The sequence below is a fragment of the Schistocerca gregaria genome, chromosome 3 (genome assembly GCF_023897955.1).
Source record: "Schistocerca gregaria isolate iqSchGreg1 chromosome 3, iqSchGreg1.2, whole genome shotgun sequence".
Taxonomy (NCBI): Eukaryota; Metazoa; Arthropoda; class Insecta; order Orthoptera; family Acrididae; genus Schistocerca; species Schistocerca gregaria.
In genome coordinates, this window is record NC_064922.1 from 171,651,007 (window position 1) to 171,663,748 (window position 12,742).

Consider the following 12,742-nt stretch of genomic DNA (forward strand, 5'->3'; position numbering starts at 1 on the left):
TTTCATAACCTGAAGGTGGGATTTTACAGTTCTGAAACTAGTCATGGTTTGAATAAATAATTAGTACAACTGAGAAGAGTCTCGAAATTAATTAACAGTGAGACAAGTATTACAACCAGAAACTGCGTGTTTATCTTGAGGCAGCATGATCTATGGTGTGCAAATAATCAGACTTTATTCACCTAGTGTTTGAGAAAGAGTATTTAGTGACTTCCAGCAGACTTCACACTTAATTTCTAACCTTTACAAAACTTTTTCTCACTGCCACCTCACAAAAAGATGAAAGGAAAAATGTGTATCTCTTACTGCACTTTCGCTTTTCATGCAGTAAAACTCGAGCATGAGACATGAAGTTTTACTTTATTACTTCATTAGTACTAACACTACTTGCAACATAATTTGCACTCAGTATAAACACATACCACTGAATGTACCGGCAAAATTATATCATTTTATGACACAGTTCAGGAGATATGATATCATAAACACTGAGATGTTTGAAAAACTGGATTTTGCTTAAAATGGTGTGCATGTTACCCAGACTTCATTTATCCATTGTTTCATTATGAAAGCACTTAGTAACTTCCAATGAACTTTAAGCATAATTTCAAACCCTTCCTAAACTTTTTCTTTCTTACATGCTTAACATAAAATATTCAATACATTAACTCATTCAGAAAGTAATCAGACATTTGAAGCTGTTTTATTCATGAGAGTTTAATGCTGTAAAGGATCAGGGGTTTGTTAGTTGATATTAATACCAGATGTATTCTGTTGTAGGTCGCTTAAAAAACAGCAAAATGGAAAAAAAGGGAGGAGAGAGATGGATCAACAGAGAAAGAAAAAAAAGAAGATATCATAAGCACCTGATGTCATTATCTTTTATTTTTGTATAATCTTTAGCAAAGTTACTTTCTAACACAGACAGATGTTCTGTTCAGGGGTTTCTGTAACACATGAAAACTCATTGTTTGATCAGTGCCTTCACTAACACTTAAAGAGTGTTACATATCAACTGTGTTTCATTGACATCTAGTTGCCGGCATAATCCTATGCATAATTTTTTTTATGTGGGGGGGGGGATAAGGGTACAGAGATGTAACTGACATGATAGGGAATTCTTGAATTACATGATTAAGACATGTTATCACCTGTGTGATGCCTCTTGCATATATGATGTTTTTCAGACTTCTGTTGTAATAATATAATCTTAATTTTGTATTTGTATGCAGTAAACTTAAAAATAAATTAATGATGGACTATTGTTAGTTAAAATTAACATAAAATATGAATCAAAATGATACTAACGACATTCAAATAAAAATAGGTTGTATTTAAAATTGGAATGCTTTTTATTCTGTGTGGTACAGGCTTAAATCACTAAATTCAAATGTAATCTTTGAAAAAATCAAACAAATGTCATAAATATGGACAAATATTTGGCTTCAGTAGCAAAGAAGAAACCATTTTATGAAAACATTGTTTGTAGATAATATCAATTTATTACAACAAATTTGTAATTCTAGAAAATTTTATGTTGCTGTTAAATGTAAAAAATAAACTGAAAATTGTCAAAACATGAAATAATTTATAAAGGCAATGGACAGAATTAAATCTGATTGTGAAATGAATTTGTAACAATATTCATTTATTTATTTATTTAATCCCTTGCAGGCTTGGCAGGTTTCAGGCCCTCTCTTACATCTACCCATTTTACATTCCATTAAGTATGAGAAGCATGTTATACATTACATCTAACATGGAATCCAGCATTATGGCAGAAATAGTATGGAGGGAAAAAGCCTAAGTAGGTATATGCAATAGTTTTGAAAATTAGGAGAAATGTAACAAGAAAAAAAAGCATTACACATTTTAGTGTAAAAAAATGATGCTGTAAAAGAAAAAGCTGCTAATAAGAAACAAATTAAGTAGCTAACTATAATAATCTCACTGCATTGGTCTCCAAAATACTTCTGAAGTTTCTGATTACTCAGTGCAACAATTACTGAACCTTTTTAAAGAACAGTGTTTCTTAGCAGAAACTAGCCAAAAAATAGGGACAAAACTGAAACATAAAGTAAGGATACAGTAATGATCTGCACCGTTCATCATAATATAGTTTTAATAGAGTCAGTTTTTCCCTCTTCAGTGAGCATGCACTGATATGAAACTTCCTGACATTGAGTGTGCTAGATTGAGATGTGGACTTAGGACCTGTGCCTTTTGCGGGCAAGTACTGTACCAACTGAGTTTATCCAATCACAACTCATGACCTGCCCTCACAGCTTTTGCTTCTGCCAGTACCTCATCTCCTATCTTCTAAACTTAACAGAAGTTCACCTGTGAAATGTGCAGGACTATCACTAGTGGAAGAAAGTATATTGCAGAGATGTGGGTTAGTCACAGCCTGGGTCAAGTTTCCAGAATGATGGATAATGGAATGTCTGCTGTTATGAAACTTCCTGACAGATTAAAATTGTGTGTAGGATTGAGACCCAAACTCGGGAGCTTTGCCTTACAGGGGCAAGTGCTCCACTAACTGAGCTACCCGAGAATGACTCATAAGCTATCCCACAGCTTTACTTGCAGCAGTATCTCATCTCTTACCTTTCACACTTCACAGAAGTTCTCCTGTACTTGCCCACAAAAGGCAAGAGTCCCAAGTTTGAGTCTCTGTTCAGCGTACAGTTTTAATCTCCCAGGAAGTTCACATCAGTGCACACTCCACTGTAAAGTGAAAAATTCATCCTGAAATATTCCCTGGACTGTGGCTAATCCATGGTTCTACAATATTATTTCTTCCAGGAGTACTAGTCCGACAAGTTTCACAGAAGAACTTCTCTGAAATCTGCAAAGTATGAGATGAGGTACTGGTGGAGGTAAAGCTGTGAGGGCATGTCATGAGTCATGCATGGGTAGCCCACTCAGTAGAGCTCTTGCCCAGAAAAGGCAAAAATCCATAATTCGAGTCTTGGTTTGGCACACAGTTTTAATATGGCAGAAACTTATATAACTTTAGTAATTAAGACAGTACTATGTGATGAAAACTGTAATGCTCTTTAAAATGATGCTATTTGAAAACTGAACTGTGTTTATGTGCTGTCACTTTGTAATGAATGGCCTCCAAAAAATAAGTAAGTTAACTATAAATAAATATTGAAAACTGTGATGAAAATGAAAGCTTTGAGTTTAATCAGATGTTCTGCAAAAATTGCCAATTTTATAAAGGAACTTTCATCTAAATTTGGAAAACTTGCTCATCACCCTTACATTTCAAGTCAACCAAATTGTTCTATTATACTTAAAGGTGCACCTAATGTAAATATTAGCACAGAATTTAGAGTTAATATAGATCTTAGAGAAAATTACTGTCTTACTGCCCAGAACGAGGTCCAAGGCAATCTGACACTTACATGTACAAGCTGTTCCAGTTAACTTAAACAAATACTGAGGGCAGAACTTTATTTAAGTGAATTTGTGTCATATCTGCAATGTAAAATATGATACTTGTGTGGTCTACCATTAAAAAAACTGTGCCAGTTTTCTTCAAAGAAAAATATGTAAATGTTACAAAACTCCACTATTTTACAATGGGTGTGCAAGATAATACAAAAATAAATCCAATTTCATAAATCAGTGTCCAAACCAAAATGATTTTAAGAGCAGTGCTGGTTGAGTAATTGTTCTTTGCTATTAACTGTGAAAAAACTGAGCATAGTGTGACAACTTGAAAGTAAAGTTGACAAAGATCTCTGCATCAGACTTGTTTTGTTTCAGAATGTTAACGTCACCAAAGTTAATTTTTATCTTATTAGATAAATATAAAATAAAGCCAAACACCCTCCACAATGATTCCATGGAATGATTCCATTCAAAAGTAGTCTTCACACACATTAAGATATTTGTCCCACTGGTAGACAAGACAAGACAATTCCTGTTTCATAGAACACGGTTGGCCACTGACAGATACACAACCACACCCACTCTTCCACTTCCTTATCCAGCTGAAACTGAGGTCCTCGTATTTCTTTCTTCAGATCGCCAAAGATGTAACACTCATACAGTTGAAGGTCTGGGCTGTATGGAAAATGTTGCAATGTTTACCAACCAAATAGCTGAACTATAGCCTTGGCAGTGTGGGGGCCTGCATTATCGTGCAGTAGGATGTTGCCTCTGCTCATAGAGTTCCTCGAGCATGGACCCACAACCAGCACTATGAAGACACTTTACAGAAACTGTGATACACAATAAAGTCAAAATGCCCAGGAATGCTGTCATATGGAATCATCCTGTTGCACAATAATGCCCAGCACCACTGCCATTCTGCAATTTTGTTGGAAAGGTCTGCGACACCATCTGTACAGCCTGGCTCTTTCACTGTGTCATTTTCACATATTTCGTGACCTGAAGAAATAAATTCATCGATGTCAGTTTCAGTCAAACCATGAAGTACAAGTGTGAATGCAGTTGTGGATCCTGGAGTAGCTGACTACCTTCTGCAAGACAGAAATTGATCATCTCATCTCAGTGCAATAAATGTCTTAATGCTTATGGTGACTACCTATGAATGGAACTATCCCATGGCCCCATTGTGGCAGGTGTATGGTTTTGATTTGACTCTCCCTCACATTTCAGAAGAGTCTGTATAATAGATTTTGTGAAATAACACACAGTGCTTCGAACATTTTGAGGAACTGGAAGTTTCCATAACTTTACGCCATTGGATGGCTTAGGAAAGTAGGAAACAATTAGATTAGTAATTATATTTAACTTGATGGGAAATATAATTCAAGAACTAAACTGAAATCCTTTGTGAGGTAAGAAAATTGATACAATCTAGATCTGTAGCAAGTGAAGATTACAATCTGTAATACTTTTGGATCATCAGAGAAGTAGACAGTGCTGAAATTATAAGTCCTTCAGGATCATCATGTCATTACAGTGACCCAAATGAGGAGATATTACTCTTGTGGCAAGCCTTCATGGGCTTCTTATTGTTGAACCTCCTAAAACATTAACCACCTGGTCCACAATCTATGACATTGCGTGTTGTCATTTGCTGAGTCACGATCCATTCATGTTGTAGTTTGTTCCATCTGGTCCACAATCTATGACATGGCCTGTTGTCATTTGCTCAGTTATAATGCATGCATGTCACAATTTGTTCTATCTGGTCAACAATCTGTGACATTACCTGTTGTCATTTGCTCAGTCATGATCCATGCATTTCGCAATTTGTTCCTTGGTTTTTAAACAAAGTTTTATTTATCAAAAAGATAGTAACACTGCAAATATAAAAAAATATTTTTACAAATATTTGAATAATAACAGGTTTTGTAAGGTGATCAAATGAAAAGTGACATAAAATTTTCACTATAGCAATAAGAATGCTGTAAACGAAAAAAAAAAAAAAAAAAAAAAAAACTAATTTTTCTTTACCGCATAATAACTCATCCTTTTGAAGATGATTACGGAAAAAAAATTTTGAGCTCATTCCTTTCTATTTGTGTGATAGAGCAATAATTAACCATTTTTTTTTTTTTTACAAAATGAAGCACTAAAATGGATGTATACTCTTTTTACTGCCTTGGTGAGATTCGTTAAACTTATTAGGTAATTTTGTTTATAATCAGTATACTTCCCAATATACAATGACCAAATTTTACATTTCTTGGGTAAAACAAATGTTAAATTATTTTCAAAATATCAGCAGTGGTCATTTTGTGCATCACAATGTTAAAAATATGGAACTTCCAAACTATGAAGTGCAAAAAAATGAAAACAGAAAAGATAAAGTGCTAAAATTTGAAATGATTTCTTACCTTTGTATCAAAAATAAACAAGTTTCATTGAAATCTGAGATGGCTTTGTTGATTTGGCACGCTATTGCTTCAGAAGAGATTCTCAATGTTGCTTATTCATGTTGTCTTTATTACACTGCCTTTTAGGTAGAAAGTGTCAGTGTTTTTCTGAGGGATTCTTGTTAGGTAATAGTTTCCAGCAGCTTGCGAGCTGTCTGGTGGTGAAACAAAAAGTAACTGAGATCTGGAAACAGTTTTTGATTTTGCGTTTTGACAGCCAAGCTATTGAGATTCTTCCATATATCCATGGGTGCTGGTAACATATTGAAGAACACAACAGAATGAGTGTGCCTGATTTAATTTTGGAGCTTTTTGTATTCTTTGTTGCATTGTTGTTGTTGTTGTGGTCTTCAGTCTTGAGACTGGTTTGATGCAGCTCTCCATGCTACTCTATCCTGTGCAAGCTTCTTCATCTCCCAGTACCTACTGCAACCTACATCCTTCTGAATCTGCTTAGTGTATTCATCTCTTGGTCTTCCTCTACGATTTTTACCCTCCACACTGCCCTCCAATGCTAAATTGGTGATCCCTTGATGCCTCAGAACATGTTCTACCAACCGATCCCTTCTTCTGGTCAAGTTGTGCCACAAGCTCCTCTTCTCCCCAATCCTATTCAATACCTCCTCATTAGTTATATGATCTACCCATCTAATCTTCAGCATTCTTCTGTAGCACCACATTTTGAAAGCTTCTATTCTCTTCTTGTCCAAACTATTTATCGTCCATGTTTCACTTCCATACATAGCTACACTCCATACAAATACTTTCAGAAATGACTTCCTGACACTTAAATCTATACTCGATGCTAACAAATTTCTCTTCTTCAGAAACGCGTTCCTTCCCATTGCCAGTCTACCTTTTATATCCCCTCTACTTTGACCATCATCAGTTATTTTGTTCCCCAAATAGCAAAACTCCTTTACTACTTTAAGTATCTCATTTCCTAATCTAATTCCCTCAGCATCACCTGACTTAAATCGACTACATTCCGTTATCCTCATTTTGCTTTTGTTGATGTTCATCTTATATCCTCCTTTCAAGACACTGTCCATTCCGTTCAACTGCTCTTCCAAGTCCTTAGCTGTCTCTGACCGAATTACAATGTCATCGGCGAACCTCAAAGTTTTTATTTCTTCTCCATGGATGTTAATACCTACTCCGAATTTTTCTTTTGTTTCCTTTACTGCTTGCTCAATATACAGATTGAATAACATCGGGGAGAGGTTACAACCCTGTCTCACTCCCTTCCCGACCACTGCTTCTCTTTCATGTCCCTCGACTCTTATAACTGCCATCTGGTTTCTGTACAAATTGTAAACAGCCATTTGCTCCCTGTACTTTACCCCTCCCACCTTCAGAATTTGAAAGAGAGTAATCCAGTCAACACTGTCAAAAGCTTTCTCTAAGTCTACAAATGCTAGAAACGTAGGTTTGCCTTTCCTTAATCTTTCTTCTAAGATAAGTCATAAGGTCAGTATTGCCTCAAGTGTTCCAGTGTTTCTGCGGAATCCAAACTGATCTTCCCCCGAGGTCGGCTTATACTAGTTTTTCCATTTGTCTGTAAAGAATTCGTGTTAATATTTTGCAGCTGTGGCTTATTAAACTGATTGTTCGGTAATTTTCACATCTGTCAACACCTGCTTTCTTTGGGATTGGAATTATTATATTCTTCTTGAAGTTTGAGGGTATTTCACTTGTTTCATACATCTTGCTCACCAGATGGTAGAGTTTTGTCAGGACTGGCTCTCCCAAGGCCATCAGTAGTTCCAATAGAATGTTATCTACTCCCGGGGCCTTGTTTCGACTCAGGTCTTTCAGTGCTCTGTCAAATTCTTGTTGCATTATGGTTTCAGATTTTATTGGAAATGCTTGTGACAAGCATCCTTGTTGTCCTTTATTTCACATAAATCAGTTATCAGTCAAGGAGCGGAAATTTTTTCGTAGACAGATTGTACATATAGAAGCATATCTGATGTAGGTAACCAAGAGCTTATCAATATGTTCATGAATTTATTCATCAGTCATTGCCTGTTTGATACTATTGGGTTTCTGAGCCATCTGCGGTTAGAGCTTCTCGATGTATGTGTTTAATGTTCCTCTAAGGTATATGATGCAGTTTGATCTTTGACAGCTGTGAAAAGTTGTTCTGTCCGAAACCCATTTTGATACAGATCTCCACACTACTCAATCCTGTGCAAGCCTCTTCATCTCCTAATAATCATTGCAACCTGCATCCATTTAAAACTGCTTACTTTATTCATCCCTTCATTTCCCTCAAAAGTTTTCAACACTCCCCCCCCCCCCCCCCCCCCCTGTACCAAAATTATTTTACCAAACTGACAATTCCTTGAAACTTGAAAGTGTATCCTATCAATCAATCAATCCCTTCTTTTACTCAAGTTGTGCCATAAATTTCTTTTCTCCTCAATTCAGTCAAAATAGCCTGAGAGAGGAAGGACACAAAAGACATATCCCAATGGACACAATTGTACCCGAGAATCAAGAAAACCTAGAGACAGAAGTAAGCAGAAGTAAGAGAGGGGTAAAAGGGCAAAGGTGGGATAGTTACCCTGCCCAGAAAGCAGCTCGAGGCCCCATAACATGTTATCCGATCAGACACACACCCCACCTACATCCAACCAATGCTTCCGCACCGTCCACTACTACAAGAAAACTAGCTACACGGACAAGATAAAATCTCGGGAAAGAGAACGGTGATGATGAATCTGTCAGCCAATGACAGATGTAAAAAAATTAGAAGAATTAAAAAGGTGGTAAGGGCAGGAGCCAGGCCAGACCACCAAGTAAGGGCAGCCACGTGCCCTTTGGGTTGGAGCAGGTAACTTTCCCCAATTTGTGTATCATCATTAGTTATTTCATCTAAACATCTAATCTTCACTCTTCTGTAGTACAACATTCTTCTGCAGACCATACTCTCTTTTCTGTTCTTATCATCCAGATTTCACGTCCATACAAGCAACACTCCAGACAAATACCTTCAGAAAAGACTTCGTACCACGTACATTTATATTAGATGTTAACTAATTCCTCTTTCCAGAATTTCTTTTCTTGCTGTAGTTATTCTGCAGTTTATGACCTATCTAGTTGGACCATCATCAGTATTTTCATCTACACATATGTGACTACTCTGCAATTCACACTTACTGCTTGACAGAGAGTTCGTCAAACTAGTTTCAGACTATTTTTTACCATTCCACTCTCAAATATCATGTGGGAAAACAAACACCAATATCCTTCTATGTGAGCTCTTATTTTGCTTATTTTATTACAATGGTTGTTGCTCCACATATTATGAGTGGGAGTCAACAAAATATTTGTGCAAATAGCAAACCTCATGTACTATTTTTAGTGTCTCATTTCCTAATCTAATTCCCTTGGCATCACCAGATTTAATTCGACTGCATTCCTTTACCTTTGATTCACTTTTGTTTATGGTCATTTTATAACCTCCTTTCAAGACACCATTCATTACATTCAAGTGCTCATCAAAGTTCTTTCTGACTCTGACAGAACTGAATTACATCATCGGAAAAACTCAAAGCCTGTATTTCTTCTCCTTGAACTTTGGTTCTCTCCTCAAATTTTTCCTTGGTTTCCTTTGCTAATTGTCAATGTGTGGATTGAATAACATCAGGGACAGGCTACTACCATGTCTCTCTCACTTCTTAACCAGAGCTTCCCTTTCATGTGCTTCGACTCCTATAACTGCAGTCTGGTTTCTGTACGAGTTGTAAGTAACCTTTTGCTTTCTGTATTTTATCCATGCTAGGTCAACATCAAGTTGTAAAACTGGAATGTTACAGCCCAGATGCCTGTCTGACTGGTACCAATGAGAACCATTGTGATGTAGACGTGCATTCATGTTTTAAGTCAGGAGATCTGCTTCAGATAGGTATGGCTGCCAGCTTTGATGCCTCTTTAATTCCACCCAGCTGCCTGTGCTACAGTGCTTGCAAGTGCTATACCATTCCAAACCAAAATTAGGCTTATAAACAAGAGTTTTCTGAAAAATACTTCCAAGAGGTCTTCAGCAATTGATTAAGCAGGCAGAAGAAACTTAATAATGGTCTTCCAAAAGGTTCATTTTTGGCACCAGTCATGTTCAACTTGTACATATAATCTATCTGTAACAGATGAGGAAGTTCGTTTATGTGGACAATCTGGCTTTTGCCACTCATCAGAGAAATCTTGAAGTTGGTGAAGAGAGACTCTCCACAGGTTTAAGTACAATGCATGAATATTTCAAAAAAGGAAGTGATTACTCCAGTGAAGACCAAAGTTAGTTACTTTCATCTTAACAATAGAATGGCCAATGAAAAGCTCAATGTCACCTTTAATGTTTGAGTCCTCCACCACCAAATTAAAGAAACAAGTCGGAAACACCACAGCAAAACTGAGATCACACAGTAACATCATACAAAGCTAAGTAGTACCTCATGAGTAGGCTTACTATACATCCAGGATTGGCTCAGTTAGTCATAGTTTTTTAATGATGTCCAGGATCCAAAAATGTTCAGGACTTGAGAATTTTATGACTGGTGAGGATTTTTTTTTTTTTAATTTTAGGCCTGTATGATCCACATCACATTTTTGACATTCTCTTGCAGTGATGCCTCTCTCAGCCTATCTTAGAGCAAGCACTGACATCAGTGGGGAGGTGTGGGTATCAGGTTCCCCACAGTTTTTCGTTTAGTCATTTGGCAACACAACAGGGGCAGTGTATTTATGCTGTTTTTGCATTTGAAATAATTCATCTACACTTTTTTGTCTTTTTTCTCTATTCATTTTTTGTCTCATCATTTAACAATGTGCAAAAGAAAGTGCATGTTCAATATTAACCTGCAACAGAAATACAAATAATTGAAATTGTATAATGATGATAACAATGAAGATGTTCACTGCACACTATGTGCTGAAAAGTTTTCTGTTGCATGTGAAGGAAAGGGTGATATTAAAGACCACATGAAAACAGCTAAACATAAGAATGCTCTTAATGCTACTACTTCATCAAACAGAAGAATATTTTCTTTAAGGCCAAAGACTGGAATAACTATAATCTGGAGTGTACTGCTTAACTGCTTAAAGAGGCTATATTTTTCGTACCACACTGCTAAACATGATCTCAGTTTCGAAACATCACACTGAAAATCAAAATAGTGAAAAAGTTATATGACCCAAAAGTGAGACAGTTATTACTGCTAACATTATCATAAAAGATTCCATGAATACTGGTGACATCTTCAATGGACATACATTGTTGAACCAGGTAATATGAAACCAAGATTGTGGTTAAAGTTCTGAAAAGCACCAGATACTATCACAGAGAAGTTCAAAACAGTTTTAAGGTGTTCCCAAAACTGATATTTCTTGTTACTATGTTTCTAAAATGGTTGAGTTTGTGAGGTCTTCACTTGGGACATCTGCTCCAGTTGAGAAGGTTTTTGTCAGTAATGCTGAAGTTGGTTTGCAGAAAGAGGCAGACTTTCAGTTCTAATGTTAAACATCTGCTAAATGTTAAAATTAATTCAAAACTTCCTTGCTGTGAATTTTTGTTATGTAATTAAAACAAACAAAACATTTGTGAAAAAAGTTATGTCTAGTGAAAACTACAACTGAAGAAATTGTTAAGATTTTTTTAAAAATTATTTCAAAAATATGTTCTGTGTCGCACCCAAAGAAATATGTTGATATATCCAGGGTTGGACCCAAAACAATATGGTAAGTGTACTGATGATTCCAAAGAGCTACAAAACCACCATGTTCTTCCTTATGGCTCATCTACTCATTTTTTAGTCTAATGTATTCCATTTCAGTGGCAAGGTGGCTTAGTGGCACATTGCCGTGCTATAAATCCAAACGTCTTGGGTTCAATCCCTGGTCAATTACAGCATTTTTATCTGTAACTTACTACCTCTTTCACCTTGGGCAATGTTTGTCATTGTCAACAATGTTGAGCTGCACCATGGTTCAGAATCCACATTAAACTGTAGGTTCCCTGTAACTGGCTTGGTAAGTCAGTTCAAAGGTCAGAAGAAGGCAAGGATGTAACATCCCCTACAAGATCATGCCTGGTAAACCACTGTGGTGATCAAAACATAACATCCCCTGCAAGACCATGCCTGGTAAAGCACTGTGGTGTTCAAAACAATCTCTGCATTGATGACTGCTTTACTTTACTTTATTATTCCCTTTCACCTATTTCATTTGCTGCATTTTTATATTTTCCCCTTCTGTCATTTAAATTCAGAATCTCCTGTGTTACCCATGGATTTCTACCCGGCCTTGTCGTTTTTAGCTATTTGATCCTCTGGTACTATCACTATTTCATATCTCAAAGCTACCCATTTCCCTTCTATTGCATTCCTTTCTCCTGTTTCAATTAATCATTACCTAATGTTCCCTCTTATAATCCTGACAACCTCTGTTTATTTCAATTTATCCATGTTCTGGTATCCAGCTTGTAATACCACAATCCTTTTTGGGACCCTGTACCCTATTCCAATCCCATCTCCACTCTCCCAAAGAGGGTACATATGTAATATTAGTAATTTACACCAATTTAACCTGTTGCTTTGATATTGTCTACATTGTGTCTTACCAGTATATAGAATGAAGGAGGCATATTTCTTGTTATCTGGATTCGAATACTGTGATATATCAAAGATTCTTCATGCAGAAACTTAGTAATTTACATTAATTTAAATTGTTATTTTGACATGGTTTACATTGGGCCTCATTAGTATATACACACATCAAAAAAAGTTTTGCATCACCTCGGTTCCGAGAGTTCCGGAACATGTACAGAAAATTGGAATAAACATCATTTCCATCCCCATTATTTCTCATGAGAAGCACACATT